This window comes from Schistocerca americana, chromosome 5 (assembly GCF_021461395.2).
Source record: "Schistocerca americana isolate TAMUIC-IGC-003095 chromosome 5, iqSchAmer2.1, whole genome shotgun sequence".
NCBI lineage: Eukaryota > Metazoa > Arthropoda > Insecta > Orthoptera > Acrididae > Schistocerca > Schistocerca americana.
The window spans coordinates 69,027,861-69,053,226 of NC_060123.1; positions in this window are offsets into that span (position 1 = coordinate 69,027,861).

Below are 25,366 nucleotides of genomic sequence, written 5' to 3' on the forward strand. Positions count from 1 at the left end.
ATTTTGCACCTGTTATACTTGATGGCTACCAAACTGTTAAGGAGTTCTTGGGGGATATTGTCCCTCGCCGGCCGTTGTGGCCGAGCGGTTCTAGGCGCTTCAGTCCGGAACCGCACGACTGCTACGGTCGCAGGTTCGAATCCTGCCTCGGGTATGGATGTGTGTGATGTCCTTAGGTTAGTTAGGTTTAAGTAGTTCTTAGTTCCAGGGGACTGATGACCTCAGATGTTCAGTCCCATAGTACTCAGAGCCATTCGAACATTTTATTGTCCCTGTTTTTTAGTTCTTGCACGGATTGGGGAGAGGGGGGGTCATTGAGAAACACTTCTGCCGAGACCATCCCAGAGATGATCTATAGGGCAGTATGTACGCCATTCCACACGTTCAATAACTTCACTTTCTAGTGAGTCAGACACCACAGGAGTCACTTGTGGGCGGACATTGTGGTCCACACACAGAACGTCAGGCCCTAGCGCACCCTTAAACATGATCCACAATAATGTCCCTGCAATACCGCTGTGGTGTAAAGCTGTTACGCAAAGATATGCGGCGGTATCGACAACTGTGCATAATGCTTGACAACAGCATAGCACCTTACCCGCACCGATGACGTTCTTGAACATTCTGTGGCGTGTAAAGCGTTCCCTTCTCTCTCCACACTGATGGCCAGAATCACTTGCCGCAGTGAAGTGGGATTCGTCAGAGAATGTAAAGCTAGACTATTGTTGCTAATTCCAACCAATAAGTTCCCTGCATAAACGAACTCTTTCTCGACTATGGTGCGGTTGAAGCGGACTGCATTTAACAGGCTTCCAAGCAAACAAACCAGCCTGATTTAATAACCACGAAATAGTTTCGGCACGCACACGTGTACTAGTAGCGGTTGCAAGCTCTGTAGCAATGCCTAGGTTTGAAATGTCTGTTCCTTCTCGCCACTGGGACTACTTACTGATCGTCTTGCGATGTGGTGGTACATCTGCGACCATCGGCATGTTTTCACACGGTATTTCCAACTTAAGCGGCCTTTTTTAATTGCGGGATGACACTTCTGGAAGCACCCACGTCAGTGACTCTTTAACTGGCTTCCAGCCGTCCACTCCTCGTCCACTATATAAAGCACTGAAATGATTTCCTACAGATATGTTGTACCACACGGATTGTTGTATTAATCGGTTCCACGGCAACATTGGCCAAAACCTGTACACGTGCATGAACTGTCGAATGCATACAGAATGTCCGTGCACGAGCTTCGCTGCAGTTAAGACATCCTCTCCTCTACATTTCCTTTTACTATCATTGGTTTGGTATTCCCTAGCAGTTGGCAGCTGCCTCTTACCAAGTGTTCATCAGTGTAAATGTAGGTGCGGACAAACCTGTCTTCCCAAGAAACGGTCAGTAGTAGCTGTAGTGACAAAACTTTGGATAGTTAACTGATCTGCCCTTGTAGCATTATGTGGTGTTCGCTGTGTTATTCAGTGCTTTGGTATTTAACTAATTTCTAAATGAAAATGATAATGTTATTTCATTACAGAGAGAAACCACAAAATAATTTTTTTCTCCTGGCTAAAGATTTGGTCAAGTTGCTAAAGAAATCCAAGTTAACGTTGTGTTAAAGTGTTGTCTGTAAGCTGTGTAAGTGTCACTAAATCACAGTTCATACAACAGATTCTATACAACTATTGATTATGATGGAAACAGTTATCTTCAGCAAAATGATCATTAAAACCACGGAATATCAGCCGCGCACAACACTGAAGCACGTTACCTGAAACAATATTCTTTGCAACTAGTGCGTAATTAATTTCGACTCCATACATCAGCAAGAAAAGTTAGTTATATGGATCGTGCTATGAGCACTGTTTATAAAGAACCAATGTGATTCGAATTATTTTCATTAAAATGAGTTCGGGACCATCGGTACGCATTTATTTTTACACATTTTTATTACCTTCGGCATTTATGTCTGCAGAGTTGCGTAATTGAATTTGCCGCTGAGATAATTGTTAAGATGGCGGCAGACAATTGACAGAGACTTTCTATTGTTAGAGCAAAATTCCTTTTAACAGGATAAGTATTTTAATTAATGCCGATTAAACTTTATTTTTATATTGTACACTATTTAGACTAATTTTCATCAAGCAAACCTTTGATACTTTCGTAAGAAACACAGATAAAAATGCGATACAAATCGCTATCATCAATGGCGGCGCTCCCTGCAGCGGAAAGAAATAATGAACACAGATAATGCTTATTGGGAGAGGAATTAAAGTTACAAATAATTATCGACACATATTTATAATAATAAAGAACTCTGTTCTCAAGTAATAATTAACAAATAATTACTTTCTTAACAGACCTCAGTTTGGTATGTGTCTTGCGTCCGCAACCTACAAAAGCAAACAAAAAAGGTAAAAACAAAGGAAGACAAACGCAGATCATAAAAGGAATTTACAGTTATCAGTGTCTTTGTATGATACACATCGATATGTCCAATTACATCATCAAATGTTATATAAATAATTGATATTTATCATTGTTCTGTTTTATTTCACTGTTTTTCTGTATGACGGATAGATAATGTTTCTAACTGTTACAGGCATAATTTCCTCTCGTCGCACTGAAGCTAAAATTTATCTCGTGGATGTTACAATTAGCCAGCACGGCGTTGTCCCACATCTACATTTGCATCTCCATACAGTCGGTGGACAAATATATGGAAACACCAAAATCAAAACATTATCATGTCTAGTACTGTGTAGGGAAACAGTTGGTAATTCAAAACGGTTTCCAGCTGTCTGGGAATCGATAAATAAAGGTCCTGTACGGGTGGAAAGGAAGTCTTACACGATTTTTCCATCAAAATAGTCGGAAGTTCACGTAACGATGATGGAGGTGGATAGTGACCAAACACCTCTTTCTACAAAGGTTCAATAATATTGAGATTTGGTGACAGAGGAGATTCGACAACTCATCCTCAAGCTCACAAAACCAGTCCTGAACGATGCGAGTTGTGTGAAGAAGGGCGCTGATACCTTGGAACATAGTATCACCACTGGGAAACAAATACTGTACCACGGGATGGACCTGATCGACTGAAATGGTCACATCACCTTTAGCAGTAATGCAACGTCGCAGAGTAACCATGGGGACCATGGAATACCACGATATGGCTGACGAAATCATCGTATTTGAATACGCATGTCTATACCAGTTTCTTTGGAGCTTCAGTGTACATCTTCGAAACATCAAACACTTCGGCTACCTCGGTTACGGAAGCACACACCATACAATCACCAACAACTGACAACGTTCGAATTTACTTAGCATCGACGTAGTACAGTCACAGTTACACAGAACGTTGTTCTAACCACGACTCACACTTGCAACGTACTGAAGACGTTGCTGTTGGAGATGAAATACAAAAGCGCAACCTGCCGGCTTGTCTAGCACCTGCATTTACGGTCAAGCATGCCTGTCTTGCGGTGTTCCCATATTTTTGCTGTGGCGTCTGTGAAAACAGTTTTTAAACAATTGTTTTATACACATTATGCTAATTTCCAAGAATGATTGCCTATCGAAAACGCGGCTTCGAAACGATACATATCGAACGTGCGATCGTAAATCGATCATGCGACTCCGGTGGTGGGCGTTGTGATCAATTATCTGTGATCGTCATTTTTATCTGTTTTCCGTCGTTCCCTTAGTTGCTCTAAATTACATACCTCACTGAATTATTTGTGAGTTGCTAGGGAATCCCAGACGATTTACACTCCTGGAAATTGAAATAATAACACCGTGAATTCATTGTCCCAGGAAGGGGAAACTTTATTGAGACATTCCTCGGGTCAGATACATCACATGATCACACTGACAGAACCACAGGCACATAGACACAGGCAACAGAGCATGCACAATGTCGGCACTAGTACAGTGTATATCCACCTTTCGCAGCAATGCAGGCTGCTATTCTCCCATGGAGACGATCGTAGAGATGCTGGATGTAGTCCTGTGGAACGGCTTGCCATGCCATTTCCACCTAGCGCCTCAGTTGGACCAGCGTTCGTGCTGGACGTGCAGACCGCGTGAGACGACGCTTCATCCAGTCCCAAACATGCTCAATGGGGGACAGATCCGGAGATCTTGCTGGCCAGGGTAGTTGACTTACACCTTCTAGAGCACGTTGGGTGGCACGGGATACATGCGGACGTGCATTGTCCTGTTGGAACAGCAAGTTCCCTTGCCGGTCTAGGAATGGTAGAACGATGGGTTCGATGACGGTTTGGATGTACCGTGCACTATTCAGTGTCCCCTCGACGATCACCAGTGGTGTACGGCCAGTGTAGGAGATCGCTCCCCACACCATGATGCCGGGTGTTGGCCCTGTGTGCCTCGGTCGTATGCAGTCCTGATTGTGGCGCTCACCTGCACGGCGCCAAACACGCATACGACCATCATTGGCACCAAGGCAGAAGCGACTCTCATCGCTGAAGACGACACGTCTCCATTCGTCCCTCCATTCACGCCTGTCGCGACACCACTGGAGGCGGGCTGCACGATGTTGGGGCGTGAGCGGAAGACGGCCTAACGGTGTGCGGGACCGTAGCCCAGCTTCATGGAGACGGTTGCGAATGGTCCTCGCCGATACCCCAGGAGCAACAGTGTCCCTAATTTGCTGGGAAGTGGCGGTGCGGTCCCCTACGGCACTGCGTAGGATCCTACGGTCTTGGCGTGCATCCGTGCGTCGCTGCGGTCCGGTCCCAGGTCGACGGGCACGTGCACCTTCCGCCGACCACTGGCGACAACATCGATGTACTGTGGAGACCTCACGCCCCACGTGTTGAGCAATTCGGCGGTACGTCCACCCGGCCTCCCGCATGCCCACTATACGCCCTCGCTCAAAGTCCGTCAACTGCACATACGGTTCACGTCCACGCTGTCGCGGCATGCTACCAGTGTTAAAGACTGCGATGGAGCTCCGTATGCCACGGCAAACTGGCTGACACTGACGGTGGCGGTGCACAAATGCTGCGCAGCTAGCGCCATTCGACGGCCAACACCGCGGTTCCTGGTGTGTCCGCTGTGCCGTGCGTGTGATCATTGCTTGTACAGCCCTCTCGCAGTGTCCGGAGCAAGTATGGTGGGTCTGACACACCGGTGTCAATGTGTTCTTTTTTCCATTTCCAGGAGTGTATTTCGGTAGTGAGTGGAATTTCTGGTGCTGTTGACCTTTCTTTGGCGGATTCTCTCACATGGAAAACTCTAATTCTATGTTTATCCAGCGTAGGAAATTGTTTGACTTTTTGTCTCAATATGGAGTACCACCCGACGAGGAAAGAAGGGATTATGTTTTGTGGTGGTGCGAAGTGTGTAAAACTTCGTAAGAACAGTTTGGATGCTGAAATACCGTTCACAGTTTCATTGCGGACAGTGCGGAAAACGAACGAGTATCAGGAAGAATGCATGGTTCGACTCTTCCAAATTATCCATCTAGACAGACGTAATAGTGTTTCACATGACGACAACACCGACGACGTGTAAGGTACGTCGTCTCCTTTGCAATTAAAAGTATTTTTGTAAGACTCTTCTTTTGTCGTTGCTGTAGCGACCACCGTAAACATACTCATAACGCCCGCCACCAGAGTCGCATGATCGATTTACAATCGCACGTTCGATATGTATCGTTTCCAAGCCGTGACTTCAATAGGCAATCATTCTTGGAAATTACCCACTATTCATCTTAATAATTTTTCATGTTATACATCCTTTTGTCTGTTGTATCAAAAGAAATTATTCAGAGTTAACTTTTGAACAACACAAAAGCGAAGCAGACGTTCTGTCATTCATGCTTTTTAGTGTTTGGTGGCGAATAGTACCTAAGTAAAACTTTTTGCCTTCCACTGGAATCAAATTCGCGGACAACCAACTTGTTATCTTCAAACATACGAACTCCATCTTACACACCCATGAGTTGAAAATTAATAATAGGATGGAATTAGGTTGCTAAGTACAAAAGAGTTCTCGTAAAAAAGATTTACCTTTACAATGCATTTTTTCTCTATTTGCGTGATCAGCATGATATAACAGTGTCTGTGCTCAAAATGTTAAAATGTGTCCAGAATGAAATTCTGGAGGTATGCAGGAGAGCTTTTGCGAAAATTGGAAGGCAGGAGACGAGGTACTGGCGGAATTGAAGCTGTGAGGACGGGCTGTGAGTCGTGCTTGGGTAGCTCAGTTGGTAGAGCACTTGCCCGCGAAAGGAAAAGGTCCTGAGTTCGAGTCTCGGTCCGGCACACAGTTTTAATCTGCCAGGAAGTTTCATGTTCAAATGTGTGTGAATTCCTAAGGGACCAAACTGCTTAGGTCATCGGTCCCTAGACTTACACACTACTGAAACTAACCAAAGCTAAGAACAACACACACGCACCCATGCTCGAGGGAGGACTCAAACCTCCGTCGGGAGGGGCCGCGCAGTCCGCGACATGACGCCTCAAACCGCGCGGCCACTCCGCGCGGCTGTCTGTGCTCCTGTACTAGCATTTTTATACACGGTGTAACGAGTACAGATGCAGATATTTTTATATTTGGCACCTTAAGATGAAAACACGTCAGTATGTTGGATGGTTTTTCTCTGCGTCGAACTGTCTTCCCTTAGGCACGTCACAATCTTTACGACCTGATGTTTCCTGCATGGCAGTAACTACACTGCTAAGTGGACCACGCCTGTCGAATATGCATATAATGCCAGAAAACATTTTCTTTGCTCCAATGTCCTAAAACACACCCACTTCATAGGAAGACAGATGGAGAATTGAAGGTTGCTTAGAAACAGGCGATGAGCGGAATTCTGTGAGAGATAATGCAGTTAAATTCTCCGGGGCTGCGACCATAAAAATATGTCTTTGTGGAGTCTTTAGCTTGAATTACTGTAAGGTCTGTAAGATTTGGGGTTGACATTATACTGTATAACCCCTGTACATACTCTACAAGCCACTGCACGTAGCAAGGTGGAAGATACCTTTTACCACTAGCAACCATTTCCTTTCATGCTTGAGTCTCACATACAGCGAAGGAAAGACGGCTGTCTGTATGCCTCCGGACAAGCTTAATTTCTCTTACCTTCATAGTCGTTATGCGAAATGTCCGCTGACGGCAGTAGACTGCTTCTGCAGTCAACTTCAAATGCGGGATTCCTAAATGTGCCTCACGGAAAGAACATCGTCTTCCCTCCAGGAATTCCCATTTGAGTTCACAAAGCACCTCTGTAATTATCAGTAAACTCTTCCGGGCTAAGTTGCCGTGGTCGATCTGTAGAACTTCTTCTCCCTGACGTTTCGTTCTCAACTACGGAGAACATCTTCCGAGGTGAGTCGACGACTGGCTGCTAGGAGCTGGGGCCGCCGCTTATATAGAGATCGTAGGGGGCGCCACCACACGTCACGTGGCGTCGATGTGCAGCTATCTCTGGCTATCGTCTGTTCTCTCGATTGCAGGCAATCGATTGTCACGTGATAGATGCAACGTCGACCGCCATATCTTATCCAATTTTAATCCTTCTTCTTTACGATTAAAATTGTATTGATGTTTGTGGATTTCAATTGCCTCTCTATACATACGTGTATAATAGTGCGACGTCCTCGCTAGCACGCTTGTTTCACCAAATTTTATGTCGTGATCTCCATCCTTAAAAACATGTTCCGCTACTGCCGATTTGTCGATATGTCCCAAGCGACAGTTTCTTTTGTGCTCCGTCAACCGTGTATTGATGCTTCTTTTTGTAGTTCCTATGTAAACCCTGCCGCAACTACACGGAATTTTATATACCCCTGGGGTGGCTAGGGGGTGACGAGCATCTTTTGTTGATCTTAGGCATTCACTAATTTTCTTAGTAGGTCTAAAAATGGTCTCTACCTGAAACTTGGCTAGTACTTTTCCAATGCGATCCGTGATATTATGGATGAACGGAAGAAATACTTTTCCAGCTGATGGTTGTTGCTGTCTCCTATTTTTAGGCATTTTTCTATTTGGGTGAAGTGCTCGATTAATCTCGTTTTTCGTATAACCATTTTTCGCAAAGGCCATTCGTAAATGATTTAGTTCTTCTTGTAAGTAGCCTGGTTCACAAATACACTCCTGGAAATTGAAATAAGAACACCGTGAATTCATTGTCCCAGGAAGGGGAAACTTTATTGACACATTCCTGGGGTCAGATACATCACATGATCACACTGACAGAACCACAGGCACATGGACACAGGCAACAGAGCATGCACAATGTCGGCACTAGTACAGTGTATATCCACCTTTCGCAGCAATGCAGGCTGCTATTCTCCCATGGAGACGATCGTAGAGATGCTGGATGTAGTCCTGTGGAACGGCTTGCCATGCCATTTCCACCTGGCGCCTCAGTTGGACCAGCGTTCGTGCTGGACGTTCAGACCACGTGAGACCACGCTTCATCCAGTCCCAAACATGCTCAATGCGGGACAGATCCGGAGATCTTGCTGGCCAGGGTAGTTGACTTACACCTTCTAGAGCACGTTGGGTGGCACGGGATACATGCGGACGTGCATTGTCCTGTTGGAACAGCAAGTTCCCTTGCCGGTCTAGGAATGGTAGAACGATGGGTTCGATGACGGTTTGGATGTACCGTGCACTATTCAGTGTCCCCTCGACGATCACCAGTGGTGTACGGCCAGTGTAGGAGATCGCTCCCCACACCATGATGCCGGGTGTTGGCCCTGTGTGCCTCGGTCGTATGCAGTCCTGATTGTGGCGCTCACCTGCACGGCGCCAAACACGCATACGACCATCATTGGCACCAAGGCAGAAGCGACTCTCATCGCTGAAGACGACACGTCTCCATTCGTCCCTCCATTCACGCCTGTCGCGACACCACTGGAGGCGGGCTGCACGATGTTGGGGCGTGAGCGGAAGACGGCCTAACGGTGTGCGGGACCGTAGCCCAGCTTCATGGAGACGGTTGCGAATGGTCCTCGCCGATACCCCAGGAGCAACAGTGTCCCTAATTTGCTGGGAAGTGGCGGTGCGGTCCCCTACGCCACTGCGTAGGATCCTACGGTCTTGGCGTGCATCCGTGCGTCGCTGCGGTCCGGTCCCAGGTCGACGGGCACGTGAACCTTCCGCCGACCACTGGCGACAACATCGATGTACTGTGGAGACCTCACGCCCCACGTGTTGAGCAATTCGGCGGTACGTCCGCCCGGCCTCCCGCATGCCCACTATACGCCCTCGCTCTAAGTCCGTCAACTGCACATACGGTTCACGTCCACGCTGTCGCGGCATGCTACCAGTGTTAAAGACTGCGATGGAGCTCCGTATGCCATGGCAAATTGGCTGACACTGACGGCGGCGGTGCACAAATGCTGCGCAGCTAGCGCCATTCGACGGCCAACAACGCGGTTCCTGGTGTGTCCGCTGTGCCGTGCGTGTGATCATTGCTTGTACAGCCCTCTCGCAGTGTCCGGAGCAAGTATGGTGGGTCTGACACACCGGTGTCAATGTGTTCTTTTTTCCATTTCCAGGAGTGTATTATTGGCCCTATCCACTAGTGTTTTTATGACCCCCCTCTTTTGCCTAGGGTGGTGGTTTGAGTTCTTATGGAGGTAGCGATCAGTATGTGTACCTTTCCTGTAGACCTTATGGCCTAAGGTCCCATCCGCCCGTTTGATAACTGATACATCCAAGAAGTTAAGTTGTCCATTCTTCTCCTTCTCCATAGTAAATTTAATCTTTGGGTTGATGCTATTTAAGTGTACCAGAAAATCATTCAAGTCTTCTTCCTCATGATTCCATATTACAAAGGTATCATCCACATACCGATACCACTTCGAGGGGCTTTTTTTGGCCGACTGCAATGCTTGATGTTCAAAATATTTCATGAATAAATTCGCAATTGCGGGACTCAGGGGGCTTCCCATGGCTACCCCATCGATCAGTTCATAAAATTCACCATTGTACTGAAAATAGGTTGAGGATAGACAGTGTTAGAACAAGGCTACTATATCAGTAGGGAACATATTGGCTATATGGGAGAGAGCTTCATCAACTGGAACCATCGTGAACAAAGACACTATATCAAAACTGACAAGTATGTCATTAGGACCGACAGTAATTTCCCTCAATTTCTCAATGAAATGTAGAGAGTTTTTAATATGACTCTCAGTTTTGCCTATGTGAGGTTGTAACAAAGAGGCAAGATGTCTGGCTACTTCTTGGGTAGGAGCTCCAATTGCGCTGACTATTGGTCTCAAAGGAACATCGGGTTTATGTATCTTTGGTAATCCATATAATCTCGGAGGATAAGCCTCCGTTTCACAAAGATACTTTTTAACTTCTGTAGGAATTGAAGACTGTTTTATCAGACGATTGGTGGCATTCAGCACATTCGTTGTGGGATCCTTTTTCAACTTCTTGTATGTGCTGGGTTCCAGGAGATCACTGATCTTCTTGTGATAATCCTCAGAATTCATTAAAACAGTAACATTTCCCTAACATTTCACTATATTGTTACATTTCCCTTGTCAGCGGCAACTATATTCATTAAAACAGTAACAATATAGTTGCCGCTGACAAGGGAAATGTAACAATATAGTGAAATGCTAGGGAAATGTTACTGTTTTAATGAATTCTGAGGATTAACAATATAGTTGCCGCTGACAAGGGAAATGTAACAATATAGTGAAATGTTAGGGAAATGTTACTGTTTTAATGAATTCTGAGGATTATCACAAGAAGATCAGTGATCTCCTGGAACCCAGCACATACAAGAAGTTGAAAAAGGATCCCACAACGAATGTGCTGAATGCCACCAATCGTCTGATAAAAGTCTTCAATTCCTACAGAAGTTAAAAAGTATCTTTGTGAAACGGAGGCTTATCCTCCGAGATTATATGGATTACCAAAGATACATAAACCTGATGTTCCTTTGAGACCAATAGTCAGCGCAATTGGAGCTCCTACCCAAGAAGTAGCCAGACACCTTGCCTCTTTGTTACAACCTCACATAGGCAAAACTGAGAGTCATATTAAAAACTCTCTACATTTCATTGAGAAATTGAGGGAAATTACTGTCGGTCCTAATGACATACTTGTCAGTTTTGATATAGTGTCTTTGTTCACGATGGTTCCAGTTGATGAAGCTCTCTCCCATATAGCCAATATGTTCCCTACTGATATAGTAGCCTTGTTCCAACACTGTCTATCCTCAACCTATTTTCAGTACAATGGTGAATTTTATGAACAGATCGATGGGGTAGCCATGGGAAGCCCCCTAAGTCCCGCAATTGCGAATTTATTCATGAAATATTTTGAACATCAAGCATTGCAGTCGGCCAAAAAAAGCCCCTCGAAGTGGTATCGGTATGTGGATGATACCTTTGTAATATGGAATCATGAGGAAGAAGACTTGAATGATTTTCTGGTACACTTAAATAGCATCAACCCAAAGATTAAATTTACTATGGAGAAGGAGAAGAATGGACAACTTAACTTCTTGGATGTATCAGTTACCAAACGGGCGGATGGGACCTTAGGCCATAAGGTCTACAGGAAAGGTACACATACTGATCGCTACCTCCATAAGAACTCAAACCACCACCCTAGGCAAAAGAGGGGGGTCATAAAAACACTAGTGGATAGGGCCAATAATATTTGTGAACCAGGCTACTTACAAGAAGAACTAAATCATTTACGAATGACCTTTGCGAAAAATGGTTATACGAAAAACGAGATTAATCGAGCACTTCACCCAAATAGAAAAATGCCTAAAAATATGAGACAGCAACAACCATCAGCTGGAAAAGTATTTCTTCCGTTCATCCATAATATCACGGATCGCATTGGAAAAGTACTAGCCAAGTTTCAGGTAGAGACCATTTTTAGACCTACTAAGAAAATTAGTGAATGCCTAAGATCAACAAAAGATGCTCGTCACCCCCTAGCCACCCCAGGGGTATATAAAATTCCGTGTAGTTGCGGCAGGGTTTACATAGGAACTACAAAAAGAAGCATCAATACACGGTTGACGGAGCACAAAAGAAACTGTCGCTTGGGACATATCGACAAATCGGCAGTAGCGGAACATGTTTTTAAGGATGGAGATCACGACATAAAATTTGGTGAAACAAGCGTGCTAGCGAGGACGTCGCACTATTATACACGTATGTATAGAGAGGCAATTGAAATCCACAAACATCAATACAATTTTAATCGTAAAGAAGAAGGATTAAAATTGGATAAGATATGGCGGTCGACGTTGCATCTATCACGTGACAATCGATTGCCTGCAATCGAGAGAACAGACGATAGCCAGAGATAGCTGCACATCGACGCCACGTGACGTGTGGTGGCGCCCCCTACGATCTCTATATAAGCGGCGGCCCCAGCTCCTAGCAGCCAGTCGTCGACTCACCTCGGAAGATGTTCTCCGTAGTTGAGAACGAAACGTCAGGGAGAAGAAGTTCTACAGATCGACCACGGCAACTTAGCCCGGAAGAGTTTACTGATAAAGACGCCGGCCGTGAAAGCCTACATGGAATGACACCTCTGTAATGTTCGCGTTTTGATGGAACCTACCGGTAAGTAATTTGGGACAAGCCACCGAATTGCTTCGATGTTTTCCTTAAATCCGATCTGGTGGGGATCCCAAACGTTCAAGCAGTACTCAAGAATGGGTCACACAAATTTTCTGTACGTGGTCTCCATTATAGATGAATTACGCTTTATTAAAATTCTCGCAACAAACCGAAGTCGATCATTCGCCTTCCCCACTATCGACTTTACATGATCGTTCCATTCTATATCGTTTTTAAACGATACACTTAGGTAATACAGTGGTACTGCGAATAGCAAACTATATTCGTTGTATTCACGGATGATACGCAGCCTTACTCAATGGCATCTTCACGAGTAAAATATTTTGAAGGGAAATAGATCCCATTTCAGAACTCCGGGAGGAGAGTACGCTTGATGTTGATGTAATTAGGAGAAACAAAACTGGCGATTAATGGATCGGAGCATGGGATGTTGGATGTGTTAATTGGATAGGTAGATAATAAAAGTTTAAAAGGGACATGGCTAAGTTGAAGTTAGTTACTAGAAATGAGTGCAGTGCATGAGGAATAATAGAACAATAAATCTAACTTCAGCTTATTCATGTCCCTTTTTAAATTCTCGAAGCGACCTACCCTATTAAGAGATGTAACATTACACGCTCAGACGCCTTACTATGGATAGCATAGTAAACGCATTGTATTAGCCAAGATGGACACTCAGCACAACAGCATAGCTTTTTATGCCTGCTAGCTCCGCGTATGAAGAAATGGAAAGAGTGTATGACGAGATAGAAGAAAATGTTCAGATAGTTAAGTGACGAATATTTGGTGGTCCATTGGGGTCTGGAATTCGACAGTAGGTGAACGAAGAAAAGGAAAAACAGCAGGCGAATATGAACTGGGAAAAAAACAATAAGTTTCGTTTATCAGCCTGGGATACATACCAAGTATGATAAATGGATGAGATAAATTAGATACAACGAAAAGCAGCTTCTTTCGTCGGCGGACAGTTAAGTCAGCATTAGGGTGTTACAGAGCCGGTCAATAAATTCCTGTGGCAAACGCTACAGGAGAGGCACTGTACTTTACAGAGAGGTTTTACTGTTGAAATTTCGATATCATGCATTCCAAGAAAGAGGCCAGATATTACTGCCTGCCACGTAAGTCTCGCTAAATGACCACGACTGGAAGCTCAAAATGGTGTTGCTGTGACCAAAATTAATGTTTTGTCACACTTCATTGAATGTCCGTCGGATGCACTCGCTTTCTGCAACCCAGCAAGTCTGCAATTGCGGAACATTGTATCTCTAACGGACTAGGAATGTAGTACGACAAAACATTAATTCTGGCCCCAGGAACATCTTTTTGGGACTCCATTATAAAAGAATCCGCTGATATACGCATCGAGGAAAACTAATGTACGGTGACAGCGGTGGTTGTAACTGCGACCGGAAAGGTCGCGCGGCGGCCGCGAAAGAAAGCGTGGGGGGACCGAACGGGAGCGGCCCGCGAACAAACAAGATGGACGAACGGGAAAGGATGGACACACACAACGATAGACGAAAGAACAGCAACACGCAAGAAGCAACGGGGTCACAAGCGAAAACCTCACGAAACTAACACCGTCCACTCGGACACGGAAACAAGTACAGTAAACATGATGTCGGTAGCTGAGATATCGAGAGACTCACTCTAATATCAGACTGCCTCGCTGTTTTTTTTTTATTGATTGTCAATTCCCCCCGAAGGGGGCGGGCTGGCAGCAGCTTACTACGCTGTTCTACAGCCTACAGACTTTTTTTTTAAAAAAAAGGAAGAAGAAAGAAACAAGAAAAAACAGGCGATAAAATGGTGACTTAAAGTGTAAAATGGCGTAAAAATGCGGAAAGTTAAAACCGAAAGCAAAAGGGGCTGGCAATGTTGTTAAAATACACAGGAATCAGACAAGTAACATAGTAGACACACAATTAAAAAACTTGGCGACAGTCTGGTTTCTGTTCGCAAGCAATAAAAAGAGCACACCCAGCGACAGTATGATGGCTGTTCGCTACACTTCGCAAAAGACACAACACGGAGCACTCACTGGAAAACCACACCGTAAAACACTGCACGAAAATGGCGGCACAAAGATGGCACTCCCGATCCAAGGCAGAAGGGGGGGGGACTTGGAGTAGGGGGAAAAACAAGGAGGGAGGAGAGGAAAAAACGAAAAGGGGGGGGGGGGACCAAGGAGGGAGAGGACTAATAAAAGGGAGAGAAAGGCAGACGCGAGAGGGAATGAGAGGAGGCAGAGGAGGGAAATGTAAAAGGACTCGGGGGAGAGAAGGGGGCAAAGAGAGGGGAGGTGTGGAAGAAAGAGGATGGAAAGGGGGGGGAGAGGGAGCCCGGGAAAAGGACAGAGGAAAGGAGGGGGAGTGAGGATCAGAGTTGATAGGAGGGATAAATGGAGGGAGAGAGGGCATCATCTGGGAGGGGGAGTTGATGGAATCCACCTTGGGAAAGGAGATGGAGGGTAGGGGGGACACAACAGTGAAGGCGTGGCAGGGGACGGGGATCGGAGAGGAGAGGAGCAACCAGGGGGTGAGGGGGTTCAAGACGGTGGGAGGTGTAGAGGATGCAGATATGTTCGAGGAATAGGAGCAGATGGGGGAAAGGAATGAGATCATAGAGGATCCGCATGGGGGATGGGAGGTGTATACGGAAGGCGAGGCGGAGTGCATGACGCTCAAGGATCTGGAGGGACTTACAGAATTTTGGGGGGGGGGGCAGATATCCACGCAGGACTGGCATAACAGAGGATGGGACGGATTAAGGATTTGTAGGTGTGGAGGATGGTAGAGGGGTGCAACCCCCATGTCCGGCCGGAGAGGAGTTTGAGGAGTCGGAGGCGGTTGTGGGCTTTGGATTGGATGGAACGGAGATGAGGGATCCAGGTGAGGTGACGGTCAATGGTGAGGCCAAGGTAGGTGAGGGTGGGGGTGAGGCGGACAGGACGAGCACAGACAGTAAGGGAGAAATCCAGGAGCCGGAAGGAGCGAGTGGTACAACCTACGATGATTGCCTGGGTCTTGGAAGGGTTGAGTTTCAGGAGCCACTGGTTACACCATGCAGCAAAAAGGTCAAGGTGATTCTGCCTCGCTGAGTGAGAGGCAGGCGCTTAAATACATGATAGGGTACGTCGCTGTTGACCGCTGGGACCACGTGCTCCACAGTGGCGCCCTCATATTATACGTGGGCTAGGAGCTCGCGCGCAGCCACGGCTTATGGCTGTAGAGACTTCTAGTGGTAATCAAGGTCCATGCCGTCTGGCGCGGATTCGAAAACCTCGGCACTCAGTACCAGAGCGGCTTCCAGCTGGATAACACGTGGAATCCCGTAATTTCTGAGATTTGTTCCAGACGAAGACGCCAGAAAGATGACTGCAGCAAGCGGCAACGCTGAAGTCAGGTGATTCTTGCTGTTCCATCTGCAAAGGCGCTGACGCCGGGTGGTATGGTGCTTCTGTCACCGTGACTCTGACTCATGTTCGGCAATACTGTCGGCGAGCTCTGTAGGGTGGAGCGGAGAACGTCTTCGTCAGTCTTCGATTGCTCACCTGAAGATGACTGGCAGGTGTCCAGCTGAAATATCGTGGAGTGAGGATTTACGACGACCGGCCGGAATCCTCGAAATCTCTTCGAACTGCTGCATGGTCGCTGGTGCATTTGGACGTGCCGAAATACGTCTGCCCAATGCATACCACAGGTGCTTCACGCGATTTAACTCGAGCATCGACGATCGTCCTGCAGCTGACGACCGGGTCGCTGGAAGAATGGAGAGCCCTACCACAGAACTCCGTATGAACCTCGTGGCCAGCATGAGAGCACGTTGCAGACCATACACTGCCGTCCGTAGTGATCACGCACGCTGTTAAGAGCGATGTCCCACCTTTTGTAATGTCCAGAAGACCATCATCAATCGCGGAGACTTGAGTGTAGGTATTGTCTTTGAATAAGTCTTTTCTGATAGTCTCACTGCGTTTTCATTCCACCTATGTTCCGGGTCCCATAGTTACATTACTTGTCAGTGACACATCATACGACAGTTACTTTCATCCTTCAGTTTCGCACACCACTGTATAACGTTTGGACAGAGGTTTTCGGAACAAGAATTTTGAAATGCAGAATTTTCAAAGAGCATATGTGCACTTTGACAATTTCTTATTGGTTATGTAGTGCAGAATAAAATATATAATATTGCAGAAAAGAAAGAAAGTAAGGAGATAGGGCTTGGATAAATCGAAAGAACTAGAGGTTGTTGAGAGTTTCCAAGAATGTCTTAGGCAAAGAGTAACTAACACAGGGGTGAAAATGTAGCAGAAGACGAATGGCTAGCTTCGAGAGATGATATAGCGAAGACAACGGAGACAAAAATAAGCGAGAAATGAAAATCTATTAGAAATGCTTAGATATCACAAGAGATATTGAATTTAATTGACGAAAGAATTTAAAAATATAGCAAATGGAGCAGGCCAAATACAATACCGACGTCCAAAAATAAGGCTCACAGAAAGTGCAAAATTATAAGGAAAATGTAATCTTGTAGAACGGCGCATGACTTGGAGACACGTTCTGCCTATATGAAAATTGAAGAGACCTATGACGAAAAAGGAGGCACCTATATTGTCGGGAATTAAGGTGACAAGAGCCAACAACGAGAAAACTATGGTACTTTATCTGCTGTGTAACATACATGAGTGAAGCGAAACACACGCAGAATTCAAGAAGAATATAATAATTCCAGTCTCAAAAAAGGCACGTGCTGACAAATGTAAGCATTATCCAACTATGTTTCATAAGTCATGGTTGCAAAATACTGACATAGATTATTTACAAAAGAAAGGAACTCCGGTAAAATTCTATCTCAGAGATGATCATTTTCGGTTCTGGAGAATTACTGGCCCTATGACTTTTTTTTACAAATTCAGTACTGGCAAACGCATGTTAATAGCAGTTGTATACTTAGGGAAAGCTTTTGGGAATGTTGATTCGAATAATCTTTGAAATTCTGAAGACAGCGGGGATAAAATACAAGAAACGACAGATTATTCACAGACTGTAAGGATTCTAGCCAATAACCGATTTTATTCAATCGTACCTTGATCACGCAGTAAGGGAAACCAAGGATTAATTTGGGAACGAATTCAAAATGGTTCAAATGGCTCTGAGCACTATGGGACTTAACATCTATCGTCATCAGTCCCCTAGAACTTAGAACTACTTAAACCTAACTAACCTAAGGACAGCACACAACACCCAGTCATAACGAGGCAGAGAAAATCCCTGACCCCGCCGGGAATCGAACCTGGGAACCCGGGCGCGGGAAGCGTGAACGCTACCCCACGACCACGAGCTGCGGACAGGAACGGAATTAAAGCTCATAGACAAGAAATAAAAACTTTTACGTTTGCCGATGACATTCCACTTCTATCATGACACTGTACTTCTGTCAGAGACGGTGAAGGACTTTGTACAGCTCATGAACGTTACGGAGAGTTTTCAAAACCTTGAAAGCCCCATACTCCTTTTATAAAACTGTGCTGAATACGTAAGGTATATTACTTCAGCAAAATTATTTTCCTTTCACACAAAATGTTGAGCCAAGAATAATTATTAACGCTGTTGGAAGAGCTTTCATTGCACAATGAAATAAAGGAGAGCTTAAACGAATATTTGAATGAATCCTAGATCATCATTACACCTTCTAACTTCCGGGCATAAGCTGCAATCTTGTGTATAAATGTGAGAGCATATGTGAACAAAATCCTACAAGTTTCATAAATGACTGCATGATATAGCCTAAATAAACCGTAAATACTTTAGTGAAATTCCAAATCATTAATAACTAATTCAATAAACAGTGGCAACAACAGAATTACATTTGTTCTATAACGGATCACGCGTTGTACATTTCCACGATACATGAGAATCAGAACAAAATAAAAGTTAATACACTGGAGAATACGTAGAACAATACAGGGTGTTTCAAAATGAACATACCGGTTTAAAGGCTTTGTAGCATTTATTGCATTTAGCTTTCATTATTATAAAAATACATTAAATGAAGGAACTGAAACAGTTCTTACAACTATTCAATGTGAGCATTACAGGCTGTACATAGTCCGGGAACACTTTCAATTATTTATTTTGCAAGAACCAATCATTGTACAGATATCATACATATGTCATTTTGAAGAGAAACCCTGAAAGGTTTTTTGTTTTTTCATGTATACCGCCGCAGCATAGTTTGGTAATTTTCCGATAGTCAGCGCAAGTCGCAAACATGGCGAGTTCAGGTGCTAAGCGAGCTGCCTGTGTGTTGGAGTTCGACAAAAACAACTGAGCTATAGCTGTTCAACGGATGTTTAGAAACAAGTATGGTAAGAAGACACCAACAAGGAAGGCCATTTACCACTGGCACAACAAATTCGTTACGACGGCTTGATTGTGCCCGCAAAGAGAAGTGGACGTCCCAGTGTGAGTGGAGTGAATGTGGAGCACGAACGAGAGACATTTCTAAGAAGTCCAAAGAAATCGGTGCGTCATGCATCCTGTGAACTCGAAATGGCTCCAATGACTGTGTGGAAAGTCCTGCGACAGAAGCGGTCTATGAAACCATTCAAATTGGAGGTAGTGCAGAAGCTCAATGGCGACGACAAAGACAAGCGTTTTGAGTTTTGTTCGCAGTTGCAACAATTGAATGAGGATTTGGATGGCATTGTTGATTGCTTGGTTTTTAGCGAAGAAGCAACTTTTCACAGTAATGGGAAAGTGAACGGGCATAATTATCGAATCTGGGGTACAAAGCATCCACACGGATGCACTGAACTTGAGAGTGATTCCACAAAGGTAAATGTTTTTTGTGCCTTGTCACGTCGAAAACTGTATGGGCCATTCTTCATCGCCGAGAGCACTGTCACTGGATATTCATACATGTTGCAGCAATGGCTAATGCCTCAAGTGCAATTGGACTCTCCTTCATCTTTCAGCAGGATGGGGCTCCACCCAATTTTCATCATTAAGTTCATGGGTACTTGAACACAGTGCTGCCACATTGATGGATCGCCCGTGCTACAGAAGGGCCTCCGTGATCACCAGATCCCACTCCGTGTGACTTTTTCTGTTGGGACACATTGCAGATCTGGTGTATTTACCGCCTCTACCACGTGATATAGCAGGGCTCCAGGAGAGAATACTGGAAGCGACTGCCACAGTCGACGATGCCATGCTGGGATGGGTATGGCAAGAAATCGATTACCATACTGTCGTCTGCCGGTCATTCATGGTTCACATTTCGAATGTTTGCAAAAAAGACTTTCATAGTTTATTTTCAAAATGCAATATGTATGACATCTGTACAATGTTTGGTTCTTGTGCAATAAATAATTGAAAATATTCCCGGACTTTATGTACACCCTACATTTGTCACACAGCACACATCGAGCTGATAGTTGAGTTCTTCCCAAATCTTGATCGGTGCGTCTGAGGTTATTGCTGCAACTATTTCAGTCTTTTTTTTTTTGAAGCCAGGTACTCCAGCTTTAGCGCAGGTATATACACATGATCCTTTATGAATCACAAAGGTAAAAATCGCTTGGCATCAGATCAGGGTATGGCTGTGGCTGTGCGTAACAAGCTTTGTCATCCAGCCCCTTGCAACCAACGTCGTTTAACTAGTCGTGTAGTGTGTCATGCCAGAGAGTTGGCACACCATCCTGCTGCCAAATAAAGTTCTGTGGTTCAGCTTCTTCCATTATAAAGAAAGAGCCATAGTTCTAACGCTTCAAGATACGAAGCACCAGCTACAGTTGCTGCACAGAAAAAGAAAGGCTCTTAAACTTTCCTCTGGGATATGACACAAGGAACATTTAATTTAGGGAAGTCTCGTTTCAAGCACGATATCTCGTGGGGATTTAGTGAACCCCAAATACACACATTATGTGTGTTCACATTTCCACTTACATGAAATGTCGAGTCATCGGTGAAGGCACGATACGGAGAAGCTTCTGGTCATGCACCAACATTTTGTTTGCAAATTTGGTAAGTAGACCATAGTCTGTAGGCTTTAGAGTTTGTAATAGGTTTACAAATGAAAATATTTGAGCTACTCTTTCATTTGATGTACTATTTGTAATTCTAAGTTGAATATAATATACACATCAAAAAAAGGTTTGCATCACCCCGGTTCCCAGAACTCCTGATTATACACGTTGGCTGTGGATGTTGTATCACAGACACAGTGCCTTTGAGTGTTCAGAGATGTCACTAAACCCGCCCAAAGATGTAAACAACCATGCATGAGCAGCGGCTATTAGACAGAGGGGTTCTGACAACCGATCAGTTACAGTCATTCCACCAGGAAGGAGGTACACGGCTCGTGTTGTCTGTAGTTCAACCACGTCTAGACGGTCAATACCGAGGTTCGATCACGTCTGCATTGTTACTTCGTGCCAGGAAGGCTTCTCAACAAGGGAAGTGTCCAGGCGTCTTGGAGTGAACCAAAGCGGTGTTGTTCGGACGTGGAGGAGATACAGAAGAACTGTCGACAACATGTCTCGCTCAGGCCGCCCAAGGACTTCTACTGCAGTGGATGAACGCTACCTAAGGATAGTGGCTAGGAGAAACCCTGACACTAACGCCACCATTTTGAATGATGCTTTTCGTGCAGCCACAGGACGTCGTGTTACAACTCAAACTGAGCGCAATACACTGCATAATGCGCAGCTTCACTCCTGACGTCGATGGCGATGTCCATCTTTGCAACCAAGACACCATGCAGCGCGGTACAGATTGGGCCCAACGACATGCCAAATGGACCGCTCAGGATCGACATCACGTTCTCTTCACCGATGAGTATCGCATATGATTTCAGCAAGACAATCGTCGGAGATGTGTTTGGAGGCAACCCAGTCAGGCTGAACCACTTAGACACACTGTCCAGCGAGTGCAGCAGGGTGGAGGTTCCTTGGTGTTTTGGGGTGGGATTATGTGGGGCCGACGAACGCCGCTGGTTATCATGGAAGGCGCCTTAACTGCTGTACGTTACATGAATGCCATCCTCCGACCGATAGTGCAACCATATCGGCAGCATATTGGCGAGGCATTCGTCTTTATGGACGACAATCCGCACCCCCTTCGTGTACATCTTGTGAATGACTTCCTTCAGGATAACGACATCGCTCGATTAGAGTGGCCGGCAGACATGAACACTATCGAACATGCCTGGGGTAGATTGAAAAGGGCTGTTTATAGATGACGTGACGGACCAACCACTCTGAGGGATCTACAGCGAGTCGCCGTTGAGGAGTGGGACAATCTGGACCAACAGTACCTTGATGAGCTTGTGGATAGCATGCCACGACGAACACAGGCATGCATCAATGCAAGAGAACGTGCTACTAGGTGTTAGAGGTACCGGTGTGTACAGCAATCTGGACCACCACCTCTGAAGGTCTCGCTGTATGGTGGTACAACATACAATGTGTGGTTTTTATGAGCAATAAGAAGGGCGGAAATGATGTTTATCTTTATCTCTATTCCGATTTTCTGTACAGGTTCCGGAACTCTCGGAACCGAGGTGATGCAAAACTATTTTTGATGTGTGCAAATACTGTAACCTTCCCACGGAAATTTATAATAATATTTTAAATGAGAATAGACATAGAGCTAAGTGTAACCTCCCCGCAAATGTTTGAAAAAGTCAAAAATTTAAATGTGAACGACAATACAACCTAATGTAACTCCCAGCAAATAAATTTAATGACAATGACAATTAAATAAAAATTAGCAATCTGACGCAGGTATAAGCTCCCCACAAAAATGTAAGTCAATTCAATGATAATGAAAATGCAAATAGACCGAAATGTCGATCTTAGGCCCTGTTCAATAATTAAACTCAAATTCTTACCTCAGTAAAGTGCATCTGCTCTTATTTTTCGCCATAGCTTGGAGGAAATGCATCGCAAATATATTTTGAACTTAAGTAAATTTTTCTTTAAAGGAAATGGAAGGCAAATATTCTTTCACTAAAATGTTTGTTTTGTTAAAGTGCTTGGTTTGAAAACAAAATTATTATTGGGACGATTCTTGAACAAATTAGTTACAGTTAAGTACATTACATTATCAGATGTGCGCAATGCTGCTTCATTACCTTATTTAATAAATATACCTCGTCCTGAATCTTGACCAGAGTGCCATGTCGACGTCCGCCGACTCCACATACACAACTGCGACTATCTCTCGCGCGCTACTACCACAGACTACGTCATCTCGCATGCGCTACTACTGTCGAACTGCTAACTCGCAACTGAACACTCGCGCGGTCAAGCGCAGACTAGGAACGACAAATAGCTCTTTGGTCAGAGACTCTGCAATGCCTCACCATCGCCGCCACACAACATACGTGTTTCAATACTACAACGTATTAAGACAGCTATATTCGTTTTGAAACACCCTGTATTAAGAAACCTGTACGTTGATTTCATAGATGGACAACTGAAGTACTGATAGAGTTCCGTGTGGTAGTAACAAGATGTCTCTCTTTGAAATTTGTAAGTTGAGTATGGACATGACGAACAGATCATCTATAGCCATCAAAGCACTGGGAACGAAATGTTACGCCAAGCTGCACTTGCACTGCCACGGCCTCACCATAATCTTTACGGTTTAAGGCATAAGAATAGCCAGGATACAACCTCAACTCAATACGCACAACGTCCAAAAGTCAACCTTGACCTGCTTGATGATCCAGCGCGACCACCAACAGGCACAGGCAGAACAGAGAATGCGGACTGCAGGAAACAGAATGCCTTCTTCGAGAGTTTCCGCAATGCAGAACAGAGAATGCGCAATGCAGGAAACAGAATGCCTTCTTCGAGAGTTCAACAATGCATGATTCGACTAAACACCGGTATCTGACTGGACAACCAACGATGTTTCCACAGTATCGACTGCAGATATACCTTCACTTTAGCAGGAAAAGACTGTGTTGCGCTTAGCAGTCAATAACCCCAGTATAGATTACCTTTGAAATAATTTAGCAATTCACAACTCGCTTGAAAATGGATAAAACGAAAAGCGGCTTTGAATGAATATCTTTCGAGGTTGTAAGATGAACATTAAAAAAGTAAGACAAGGATAATGGAACGTAGTCAAGAAAAATTAGGTTGGTCTGAGGGAATTAGGAACTGAGATAATCAAATCAGTAGACGAGATTTGTAGTTTGTGCAGAAAAGTAAGTTATGGTGGCCAAAGAGTAGAGGATATAAAATGCAAACTGGAAATAGTAAGAAAAGACTTCAATGAGGAGAGAAAAATATTTACTTGGAATGTAATTTTAGGAACTCCTTTGTGAAGTTATTATAGCCTTGTAAGGAAGCGAAAAAGGCGACAGCAGACAGTTCAGACAAGAGGAGAACAGAAATATTTGAAATGTGATGTTGCAGAATAGCACTGAAGATTCGATAGGTAGACGGAATAACTAATGAGGGAATACTGAATCGAACTGGGGAGAAAAGATATTGATGCCACAACCTAGCTAAAACAGGGGATCAGTTCATGGGACATATCGTGAAGTATCAAGGACTTGTGAATTTGGTAGTGGAGGGAAGTGAAATGGGTGGGAGGATTGTAGGGAGAGATCAAACCTCGAATACAAATAGGGTATTCAAACACATGTAGAGTGTAGTAATACAAAGATGCCTTGAACTGGACTGACAGGCTTGGAGAAGTTCACCAAACCAGTCTTCGGACGGAAGACTAAAACATCGACATCGTTTTAAATGTATTATTTTACTTCTTCGTAATATGTGTAGGTTAACATCTAATAAAGTTTATTTCATAAATTTAAGCGTAAACAGACGTTATGCATCTTGATTATCTGAGAAACGAAATCAATGTAACTCATAGCGCTAAAGCTACCCGTAGCAGTTGAGTCTCATTAGCTGGATTCGTATCGAGAACAGAAACCACTGTTTATTGGATAATAAGTCTCTCCATTACGAAAGTGGAATGAAAATTTTGGACTGCTACATTTGAGGCCGTGCTTTCACTGAAACTCTTCAAGTGACCAGGGTGCCCTGTCAGTTTTTCTTCAGTGAATCTTAAGAGTAGGTTGAGCACAGGAGAAGTGCTTTACCATCGCTCGAATTACCACCAATCAGAACTGACAGTTGCCCAGCACTGCAGATGTAGTCTTTTGTAAACGCTCTCTAAATCGAAAAACTATTAAAACACATCCAGAACTAAATTTTCACTCTTCAGCGGAGTGTGCGCTGACATGAAACTTCCTGGCAGATTAAAACTGTGTCCCGGACCGAGACTCGAACTCTGGACCTTGCCTTAAGCGGGCAAGTGCTCTACTCATATTAAAACCTACAATGTGTCAGTCATACTATAAACCTATCAAGTTTATATCCCTCAACAGAACACAATTTCGTGGCACACTCCACAGTACAGCACCATACAGTTAATCGCCGTGACGCAGTGTTTGGGACAACTCGTCTGCATTGTGCCTTGTGGTGGAAGTTGGAAACCTGGCGCTGCAATATTAGGCAAAACCAGCGTACTTGAACGGGTCAGACAATTAAGCACGTATGAATACTGATATGCGTTGAAACTTCGTAAACAAACATACAGTAAACATACACTGTACGTTAACTATGAATTGGTGATGAATTTGAAGATAAAATAGTCACTAAAAGGACAGTAACTTTAATTCAAACGAATAGCTGTCAGATTTTGGTAACATTCTGATTG